This window comes from Microcebus murinus, chromosome 1, assembly GCF_040939455.1.
Source record: "Microcebus murinus isolate Inina chromosome 1, M.murinus_Inina_mat1.0, whole genome shotgun sequence".
In the NCBI taxonomy this organism is placed as follows: Eukaryota; Metazoa; Chordata; class Mammalia; order Primates; family Cheirogaleidae; genus Microcebus; species Microcebus murinus.
Genome location: NC_134104.1, coordinates 44,389,349 through 44,401,509, shown reverse-complemented (window position 1 = coordinate 44,401,509; position 12,161 = coordinate 44,389,349). Strand labels below are relative to the sequence as shown.

Here is a 12,161-nt window from a genome sequence, read left to right as displayed (position 1 = left end):
ATTCATCACTCTTCCCTCAAATCTCCAAATCCAAAGCTCATTCTGGAATATTGGTGATTCCTCATTGGCTCCTCCCTGTGGGAGACTATTAGCCATTCTCAATCAATAGAAACCTCTAAGGCATAGGCATTCATAATTTGTCCTACAGGAACTATGGATTTTTAAATGTCTAGCTGTCTTCCGCTTTATATCACCATCACCTCATGGCTTTCTTTCCAGCATTCCCAACACTGATAAAGATTAAGAAAGCAATTTCATGAGGGGAAGCTGTATCCTGCAGTGGAATTACACAGCAAGTGTCATGGTGCTGAGTGAATGGGGAGGATCCATTTTCTTGTGAGATACCAGGGATGAAGAAGCTCCCTGCCAGACCAGTTTTAAAGCCCCTCCTATAGTCACAGCAAGCAGAGGTCACTGGCATAGGAAAAGAAAGTAGAATCTCTTCAGCAGAACACTAGCATAGCACCCTCAAGTTAGAGAGATGGTGAAGTGCCACATTATACAGCCATCATCAGAGAAGGAAGGAAGGAAGGAAGGAAGGAAGGAAGGAAGGAAGGAAGGAAGGAAGGAAGGAAGGAAGGAAGGAAGGCAGGCAAAATTTCATAGTGACTTTGGAACATACTTGGGCAATTTCTTACCAAACTAAACATACTCTTACCATACAATCCAGAAATGATGCTCCTTGGTATTTATACTAATGAGTTAAAACTTTTGTCCATACAAAACCCTGCACATAAATGTTTATAGCAGATTTGTTCATAATTCCCAAAACTTGGAAGCAACTAAGATGTCCTTCAATAGGCGAATCAATAAAGAAACTGTGGTATATCCAAATAATGATGTATTATTCAGTGATCAAAAAGAAAGAAGGCATGAAGACATGAAAACGCATGAAAGTACCTCAAGTGCACATTGCAAAGTAAAAGATGCCACTCTGAAAAGGCTATAGTCTATATCAATGTAATTATATGACATTCTGGAAAAGGCAAAACCCTGGAGACAGTACAAAGACTAATAGTTGCCAGGAGTTCAGAGGGAGGAACAAATAGGTGGATCACAAGGGATTTGGGGGCAGTGAAACTATTTTGTATCATACCGTAATGGCAGATAAATGTCATTACATTTGTCAAGACACACAGAATGCACAAGCGAATGTAAATTATAGACTTTAATAATAATTTGTTAATATTGGCTCATCAATTGTAACAGATGCACCACACTAATGTAAGATGTTAATAATAGGGGAACATGGAAGGAGAGGACAAGGGGTTATAGAAATCATCTTTACTTTCTGCCCATTTTCCTGTAAACCTAACTACTAATAAAGTTAAGTCTATAATGAATGAAACAAAGAGAATAACAACAAAGAGCTATTGAGTTGGAAACTCTTGATAAAGATGAAGTGATCTGACAGCAGAACCTATTGTGTATCTTTTTATTTTGTTGTATATAAGTATCACATAGAAGTTCAGGTATAATCAGCAGTCAGAAATCACATAGAGATTTAAATACGGAAGTTTAATGCAAAGGATTATTAAACTATGATCAAAGAGTAATTGTAAAATATTTCAAAAACTAAATATGCTTCCCTAGAGATGAGAGAGAGAATACCTTAAAAAAAAAAGACCAAATTTGGAAGGGAGAACAACTCCCCAAGCCTGAGTTCAGGCCTCATTGGAAAAGGTAAGGTTGCAGCCCAGGGGATGACAGAGAGAATTGCTGGTTTGTCCACACCAGGTCTCCTGCAGTCACTGGGCAAGTGGGAAGCAACCCTCTGTGGCACAGGCTTGACGTAGCCAGTGGCTGGCAAGCTGGCAAGCAGAGCCAACCTCACAGGCACAGGCAGAGTGCAGTGGCCAGAGACATGGGCATGCTGAGGAAGTGTGGGAACCTGAGGGCAGAAAACCTGGAGTGTACAGTGCCAGTGTCAAAAAGAATGCAAGAAATTGATCACCAAGCCAATCTGGAGCTGCAAGGTTTTATAAGGACCACATATTTGGGGATCTTAGCACAGCCCTATGTCTTCACCCCCATGCCACTGAATGACCCAACAATCACCAGAGACAGCGGAAAATCTTTTCTCTTGCTATGTCCTCTAGCACCCTCTACTGAGAATGCTGAACTTGACTGCAAAGGAGATACTTAAAAGAATTCCATTCTTTATCTCTGAGCAGGTATTGGAGAGCAAATTTGGAGCTGAAAGGCAATAACTTGATAACTGGCATATATGAATAAGAAGCTTTATGTAATTCCTAAAGTTCTAAGATCAAGAACCCCTCCAGGTATTGTTAAATAGATTCTTGAACTGGATCAATCTTAACTGTCCATTAAAATTAATATTTTGGAGTGTTGGGTGCCAAGTAAGAAGCCTTGTACAGAAATCCAAACAGGTGAGCTCCATTTGCTTTCATAACATCTAATGTTATTTAAAAAACAAGGTGATGCAGTTTATCAAAATCCTCGTATAAGCATACTTAGCTTTCCCTAAATCTCCATAGAGTTTGTCCATGGTCTCAAAAAGGAGAAAGTAAAAAGGCTTCAAAAACTCTTTTATCATTTATTTCTGATTTGTTATAAGAATTGAAAACTTTCTAAACATGAGATGATAAAATGATCCAAGGCTAAAGGCAACAATAAGATAACCTATCAAGGGAAAGTCTATGAGGTGAGAAAGATACTGTGAGTGGTCAACAGAAAGATTTTGGAACCAGACTGCCCGGGTCAAAATCAGGGTTCTGCCATTTATTAGCAATGCAACTTGAGCAAGGTGCTTAACCTTCCCCTGCCTCAGTTTCTTCACTTTTAGGATGGAGATGACAATCATTAAGGCATCTCCCTTAGAGACGTTGTGGTTAGATGAGCAGATACATGTGAGGCATTCAGAATAGTGCCTAGACAGAGTCTGTCTACTATGTAAGTATGGCTGCTCTTAATACTAAATTTATACAGGCACTGTCCAAGTAGCAGGCAAAACCAAGAGAGAGATTTTGAAGAGTTAAACTCATACAATCATCCTAAGAGACTGTAAAGAGGAAGACAATGATAAAAATGAAAACAAAGTTTAGAAATTCCATATCACTAGATATCATGAAGCCTGAAGCTCCTCCCATAGAAGGTAAGTACAGAATTTTGAAGGGAGTCATGGCATCCCACATCTTCCACAAAATAAGAAAGAGCTTTAGCAGTTGTGAGGATTCTGTTATTCTCTCTGGAAGATAAGAGTAGAGGTGGGTAGTGAGTGACTACTGATGGGCATACCCTTCCTAGGAAAAGCAGTCATCGGCAGCTCTTACCAAATAACCCACCCCTCTCTCGGTCTCAGTGATTATATGACTTATGTTCTTTTCTGTTTATTAAACAGGTGACTTGTGCTCAAACATTTTGCATCTAGAATTTAAATATTTCAAGATAAACATGCTCATCTCTGAATATTTCCATTCAGTTTAACAATCTAACAATTTCCTTTCAGTTTAATAATTTCCAGTTGTTTCAACTGGAAATATTTTGGTGTATCCCAACCATAAGATACTTTCCTCTCTGAACTTCTATTGAATGGTTGACACAATTGCACATGCTGCTTGCAAAAAAAATTGGAATTGGTCATGCTTTCTTTCTTAGACAGCCTCATTTTCTAGGAAGCAAATGAATGGAATATAGGTCCTGCCCTTAATTTTCTCAGTCCAACATGCTTGAAATGATTGCATAGTCTCACGTTCTACTAGAACAATTCCATCAACTGTTTTATTTCTTATTCAGCAAGGGTATTAACAGACAGTATTTTTTTCCTAATGCATGTCTGTGCATCTATTTTTGTTCATTTCTGTTTTTCAGATTTCCATTAAAATTCCATCCTCTTAGACTTTAAAAAATTCTGCCCACTTATTTTATATCCTAGTCAGATTACATAATAACACATTATGTATGTCTAATACATATTATACATATTATGTATGTATAACACATATTATACATATTAAAATAATCTGATTTTTGTCTGCATTGTGAGGAAAGTCAACTTGGTTCCACTAAGATTGCTTACCTCAGGGATCATTCTATTGAGTCATTGAAGGATAAAACATACATATATGATCCCTGATAAATACATCACAGGTACTAATAGAAAGCCGGACTCCAAACTCCTGCCAGTCATGGTTGAAACTGTCATTTGTTCAATAAATGATAAATTGCAGGGTACCCATTATTATTCCACAGATTCAAACTCTAGCCAAAGACAGAGCTAGAGTATATACTCAGACAGGAGGCACAGTTACACTCCCTAAGAACATTCTGCATTAAGCATATTTATAAAAAAAAAACAACATATTAGCACACCAGTTGTTAACACCATGATGAGAAGGTATCCAGAGGAAAGCATGTAAAAGCAGGACTCCAAATGAGTAGGAAAGAAAGTCAAATTGTTGGGTGGTTTTTCTGGGGACACAGGGGTGTTTTATTGTTGTTATTGTTGTATTTAGAAGCTTGCTGCCCATCCATTCAATAATAAATTCAGGCTTTGATTTCCCTTTCATCCATTCTCTTCCTATGCCTAGGCCCCTAGAGCACCACATTATAATGTTCCTTCTATTCTGTCTTGTCTAAAGTCTCACAACTAATATGGGTCAAAACAGGATTGGAACCCAATTGCCCTTGGCTTCAATATTCTCTGACTGGCTTTTAAGTCTTTCACAGAAATGCCCAATATGTGGCTGGCCTGGAAATTTCAATGCAAATCCCACAGTAATCTCTTATCTGAAAATCTGAAATCCAAAAAGCTCTGAAAACTATAAATTTTTCCTAAGTTTATGGTAAACTCATTTGATGGTAAATCTGACCTGAACTAACAGGAGGATATTTACAGTCTTTCTTTATCACACTTGGTGTGAATATTCACACATTTCACTGGGGAAATGTTAACGAGTTTGACTACTGTCCTCAGCCCTTGCTGTGGGTATATATAGAGATACCATGTAAGCAGAGAAGCTGTACAGGGCCCCACACTTTGAACAAAGGCCCAGCACTTCACTTAAAGCTCTGCTGTTGCATCTTGAAATCCTTAATTTTTTAACCAGAGGCCTTGCATTTTTCATTTTGCACAGGACCCTGCAAGTACCGTTCTAAAATAAGAAAAGTTATGAGTTCTGAAACACATATGACTCTAAGGGCTTTGGCTAAGGAACCTATGCTACTATACTACCAGTATTACTGCTATTATTACTAACACCATGGATTGAATGTTTCCTATAGGCAAGCGATCTTCTAAGGACTTTACTCATGTTAGATATAACCCTGGTGAGTTACATATTATGTTCTTCATTTCAAAAAGTTGAGTAAAAGATTCAGAAAGTTACCCTGAAGTTTAAGGTCACCCAGGTAATAAATGGCAGAATTGGAATCCCTGACTCTGGAGCTCATGAAAAAACATTTAATATTCTTAGATGAAAGGTGCTTTGGAAGTATTAGGATGAACCATACAAGATTGACAATATTCAATCATTTTAATGTAGAAAAGTGGCAATTTCATATGGCTTCACTTAATATATATGAACGACTACTCGTAAAATATAAGCTCCCTCAATTTCATTTGTCTCTTTTTTTTTTTTTTTTTGGTTTGAAATGATGACAAAATTAGTCCTTTTTTTTAAACTAAATAAAAGGTTGCAATGAAGTCAGAAGAAAAATTTATGTAGTTCAATTTAAAACAAGTTGCATGTCTCATCCTGTCTCACCAGAGATGACATCACTGCTCCTAAATGGGGAGAACTGGTCACATGGGAGACCCTGTTTTTATCGTGATCAGCTGCAGACAATCAGCAAGATGACCTCATCTGCAGTTGAGGAGGTTTGACCTTTGGCCCCTTTAGGCATGTGAAGCAGAAAAAAAATTCTTCACAGGCTGAGAAATGTAATATAGACAAGAATCCTTCAGCCTGGCAGAGTTTATCAACCATGTGTTCAGTGCAAATGCTCAGACTTGGACATGATGTAAAAGCAATTAAGGGAAAGAACAGTGAGTAGCCTTGGAGTTGGGTGGGTCCTTTGGCGTTTCTCAGTAATACTAGAAAAATATGTTTTTCATTTTCCAATAATGAAAGATAAGAAATGGGCCCTTTTTTAAAAAAATGATGTTTGTACTAATTTTCTGTAGATGACAGAACTTGAATTGTTACTGTAATCAGTTTCCCATGAGAATATCTTCTATGTTACCAAATCAATTAGGTCTACCAGTGGATAGCTTAATTGACTATTAAAAAAAAAAGCTCTAAGACATGCTTTTCAGGTACATTTTTTGACTAAGGCAGTGATAGTGAAGATTCCACCATAAAGATCCAGGTTATACACTCACCCATGTCTAGGAACGTGTGGAAGATTAGGGTTGGGGGGAGCTGCCTGTTGTGTATTCTTTCCCTGTCCTGTTTGCTTCTATTACCTCACAGACTGAAAAGCTTCCCATGTGGCAAATTTCCTTCTGTTAAAAACTCCGTAGAAACCAGAAATTGCTTAATATTTTAGGGCTTTTGACGTGTAACCTTTGACATAGCCCTCACAGGCACCATAACTGGAAGCTCTTAAAGTCAGCTTAAGAAGGGTAAACAAGTAAGGTCAAAAAGAGTATTCCCATATCTTGGCTGGTAATTGATAATTGATAGCTTCCAAATCAAACATCCTGTGAGAAGCATTTTTTTTTTTTTTTTTTGTATTTCACTAGCAACTAATTGGAGAGATGGAAGCCTTCCAAAAGGGTGCTAGAATGCTGAAATCTGAAACATGAAAAATATTTCATCCAGGTAAAAAAAAAAAGGCAATTTATTATTCTAATTTTTGAGCTGGGCACTTACCCAACTTAAACAAGCCAAGTCCTTTATGTTTCCTGAGTGATTTTTATCTTCCCTTCTTCCTCCCACACTCTAAGTGAAATGGAAGCTGAGAACCTGAGAAGACCAATTGCTTTAAAAGATGTGAGAAAAACACCTGAGGATTTAAGCAGTTAGCATTGTAATTATTTCCTCCATTTTTATGGTTTTTATGGTGCTAGTGGTAGTCATTTTAATGTTTATCCAATATATTTCTATTAAAAAATGTTCAAAGTGAGATGGCAAATTTCACAAAACTTATATTTCAGGAATAATTTTGGGTAGACAAAGATTAGGTTTTTAGAGTTTTCCTTGGTTATCCCTCAGGAAAAATAGACACTTATAGAAGTAGGTATAAAGACATAGTAAAAGCTTTATTAAAGAAAAAGAAGTTCATTGTATCCTAATGTCCACCAGTAGGTGAATGGATACATATATTGTCATTTGTCCACACCATAGAATACTACTCAGCCTAAAAGGGACTGGACTATTGCTAAACTCAACAACATGAATGTATCTTGAGATAATTATGCACAGTGAAAGAAAAACAGACCCCAAAACAAGACATTCTGTGTGACTCTTCCAGTTATATAAAATTATTAGAAAATGCAAGCCAATCTACAGTGACAGAAAACATATAAGTGGTTGCCAGGGGACGAAAAGAGGGAGCTGGGAGGGATTAGTGAGAGGGATTACAAAGGGACAAATGAAACTTTTGCAGGTGATGGATGTGTTCATTATCTTTAGATGAAAGTTTTGTAAGTATGTACATGCATCAAAACTTAATCAAATTGTACACTTGGTATGTGTAGTTTATTATATATCAGTTATATCTCAATGAATTTGCTAAATTTTTTAATGAAATTAGGCATGAGAAACAAAGGTATTGTAATTTGCCTTAGGTCACAGAGCTAGGTCATGGGAGAACGAAGACTTGTAATCAGGTCTCTGACACTAAAGCCAGCAAGGAGAAAAAAAAGATAATTCTGCCAAATGATAGGCTTGAAAGTTACAGTGGACTTCTTGACTGAGGAAGTTTCCTGTGGATTATGTGAAGGTCAAGGATATTTCAATAGAGAAGTCTTCCAGGGAATATTACTAGTTTGGGTAATTCAGTGTGAAGGTCAGTCTTACCTCTTGACCAGTTTTCTCTGCAAGACCTCTAAAAATCATAACAGTGACCTTGATTCATCAGACAAAAATAAGTAAGTGTGATTTCATCTGGCTGTCCTTAATGAGTTTATGGGTACTTACTTAATAAGTCTTAAAGGATTAGAAAATAAACAGGTACTTGGAAAACCTTGGAAACTTCTGAGAAAATCTTCACATTCTATTTTATAAATAGGGGAACTACTGGATAAAACAGTATACCAGAATTCTTTAGAACAGAGTTTTTCAATGTCAGAATTATTGACATTTTGAGTTGGATAATTCTTCATTGTGGGGTAACCGTGTGCATTTTAGGATGTTTAGCAGCACTCTTGTCCTCTAACCACTAAATGCTTGTAGCACACTCCTCTTAGTCATGATAAGTAAATTTGTTTCTAGACAATGCTAAATGTCCGCTGGGGTACAAAATCACCCCTGACTGAGAACCACTGCATCAGACTCACTGTCATATTTACAAATTCAGAAATTATAAATAAGCAAACAATAAACTGAGAAAAAGTGTTTACTTAATATCAGAAAGGCTGATACCATTAATATAAAAAAAGTTTTTGCAAATCAGTAAAAATGTACAGCTAGAGTGACAAACATAAAACCAATACAAATTTTTAACATCCCAAATTAACTTACTGCTGGTAAAGGGTTTTGAGATTTAGATTACTTTCAAGCTTGGTCTTCTTTACTGCTTAGTGTGTTGGGCAAACATTTTCAGATTTTGTTGCCCACACTATACAGTGTATCAGTCTACCACTTTTCAGCCAATAAACATCTAGTAGCATTGAATCTTTCCTTAGCCTTCAAACAATAGTAGCCATTGTCTTTATTTTATTTTATTTTATTTTTGAGACAGAGTCTCACTTTGTTGCCCAGGCTAGAGTGAGTGCCGTGGCATCAGACTAGCTCACAGCAATCTCAAACTCCTGGGCTCAAGCAATCCTGCTGCCTCAGCCTCCCAAGTAGCTGGGACTACAGCATGTGCCACCATGCCCGGCTAATTTTTTCTATATATATATTAGTTGGCCAATTCATTTCTTTCTATTTATAGTAGAGATGGGTCTCGCTCTTGCTCAGGCTGGTTTCGAACTCCTGACCTCGAGCAATCCGCCTGCTTCTGCCTCCCAGAGTGCTAGGATCACAGGCGTGAGCCACCATGCCCTGCTGCCATTGTCTTTAAACAATGCCTATACCCCATTATGAATTGGCTACTTGGAATAAATTTATTTTAAACATTAGTACACAAAAAGTGTATCACAGTTGAAATTATCCCGTTTTCATTAATGAAATGAGATTACATTCTCATTTAATGAAATGAGATTTCATAAAACCAGAGCTAAAAGGAAAACTCAATCATATAACCATGTTAATTGAATATGTGGATACAATAATATTCTCTTTTTGTGATTATGATTTTTATTTACACATAAAGCTTCACTGTATACATATTTACGATATAAGCCATATTAAAACATTTGGGAAAGACCATAGGGGTGTAAATAGTGAATAAATTAACTAATTAATTCATAATCTCTTTTTGTTAAAATGACAATAGATAGAAGTTCTAATCCTAACAAAAAGAAGCACTGTAAATGTTTGAAGAAGGCCTCTAAATGTGGATTTTTCAAAGCAACATTTGTATTCAGGGCCATTGATAAAAGATATATTGTATATGTGATAATTTTAGACCCTTCTACAGGCACAGAAAGGATTTATTTGCATGCTAAAGTATGCCAAAGGAAAAGTAATTCCTCCCCTTCTCCTGCTAAATACTGGTCACAAAGCTTAGATTCAATGTCAAATAAATCTCTGAAGGCTGGTACTCAAAGTCACTGCTGAGGAAGAGAAAAGCTTTATGCCTCTAGCTGGGCCTGTGGACAAAGCCAAGGATTCAGTAAAGTACTGAGGCTTACATTCCAGCTGTGTAATCATCTCCCTCTGTGACCTCAGAAAAATGGTTATACTTTCACATTCCTATTTCTTCATCTATAAAAAATGACGAGGAAAGTTTGGGATGAGGGGATCTCAGTGTTCATACTCAAACTATAGATCAAATTTTTATAATTAAAACCACAACATAACCCAGTCCTACAAACCTATAGGAGATGCATAATATTATATCATTTGTCACTAAAAATCTGCTTATATTCCATCTGATACAGACACAAAGGTGATGTATTCTTTAACAGGCAAAATAAATCCCATTAGAGCATACTACTGGCATTGTTCTTGCCCTGTGTTCAACTCCTTCAAAACAGAATGATCTTGTGGGAAGCTTGAAAAAAAATGACTGACTATACAGAATGTGAAGCTCTTCTTTAACAGTGAATAATTTTAAATTTTAATCAAAATCCCATTTCTACTTTTAATATTACCCTTCAACATGATTGTAATAAAACAAAACAAAACAAAAAACTTACTTGGATTATACCCTTAGTCAAATAAGAGAAAATTGTTTCTAGCCTAGTTCTGTAAATAACTAGGTATGTTACCTTAGTAATCATGCATTTACATTCAGGAAGGAGACAGTAGTTAATATTGACAGTAGTTATATCATCAAATTAAAAAATCTTTTAGAAGATTTTTAATAACTTAGAAAAGTATTCACAGAATATTAAGTGAATAGACAAAAACCAGAGTACAAATTATATGTATAGTATGATCTCAGCTGCCAAAAATTGCCAAAAGTAGTAGAAAATCTACCAAAATGTTAGTGATAATTGTGTTATTTATTGTAGTGTAATTGTAAATGATTTCTTTTGTGTCAACTTTTCTCTATGTCATAATATCCTCTAACACCAAGCGGAGCCCAGAGGGTGGCCTAGTAGGGGCGCGAGTCTGTGCTGCCTTTGAAGACGGACCCAGAATCTACCAGTTCCCACCCCTGGCCTCTAACCATGAGTACAGGGCAACTGACTGGAAATTAAACCAGCCTGATTGTACTGGTCACCTCTGAATCACTTCAAAAGGGAAAATTACCTGTATCAAACTCGAGGATAAAATTTCAGGGGAGCTCTTTGCTCAGGCACCATCAGAACAATTTCCTGGAATTATTGTGGAGATAGTGACAGATTCCAGCTGCTACTCTGCGAGCTGGATCTAGGATGGTACTGGGCGTGGTGCTTTCATAGGCATTGACTTCACAGATCCAGGAGATGCCCTAGACTTTACTGTTTACAAGATCACTTCAAGTGGATAAAGCAGGAATCTGAGATTTCCAAAGAATCTCGAGAAGTAGACATTCATTCCAAGTTGGATCTGGGCTTCAAGGAAGTACAGACCATCAGGTCAATTGTTGGGAAGGTTACAACCAAGAAAGGAGGTGCTTCTAAACCCAGGACTGCAGGGGCTGAGGGTCTAAGCTTACTTCTGTCCCCACCTGGAGGCAAAGTCACTATTCCCCCACCATTCTCCTCAGTTGCCATCAGCAGTCACCCAACCACCCATTCCAAAATCACCGTGGAGGTAGTGATGCAAAGATTCTTTTAGATTTGAATTATCTTGCTCCTGTCAGGACATCAACACCTGCTCCAGTTTCTGCAAGTAATGACTTGTGAGGAAACTTTAACACTGCATCCAGCTCTGTTCCAAACCAGGCACCACAGCCATCCAACTGGATCCAGTTCTAAATAGCGTTGGCAGAACATTAAGGACAGACTTGAGGAATAAAAATGATCTCGAGGGAACCAATGTGTTAAGGGAACTTAGGAATTCCTTTCCTCCTCAGAACCAAAATGACTAGACAATCTTTTTTGTAGCTTCTCCATTGCATTCAAGCTGGTCTATGTCACTCCCCTACATTGTTACCTGCTGGATAGCCAAGAGAATCAAGACAGTATCTGTCACCTTTTGCTTGCTACCAAGGCAGCAGAGTAGTGAATCTTATCATACTTGGGGCTGATTGGGCAGGGCTCAGAACATCAGTGTCTATTTGAGGGGTAATGACTTCTAACATCTACAAAATTTTTCTTCATCTGTAAAATTCCTTAACTTATATCAGAATCATCTCATGACTCTTGTGTGCATCTCTGTGAAGCCCTATTTAGCAATTTCAGGGGAGACAAAACCTTGAAACTTCCTTTTCCACTAACCCAAGATCCTAAAAATGGATAAGCTGACCTCAGTATTTACAAATTCAGAATTTTTTAA

The 12,161-nt window shown here is 37.2% G+C and overlaps 1 pseudogene; it reads left to right on the top strand.

Annotated features, from left to right (window-relative positions):
• Positions 1-10,761: 10,761 nt before the first annotated feature.
• On the top strand, positions 10,762-11,641 carry LOC105859344 (adaptin ear-binding coat-associated protein 1 pseudogene; annotated as a pseudogene).
• The last annotated feature ends 520 nt before the right edge of the window (positions 11,642-12,161 follow it).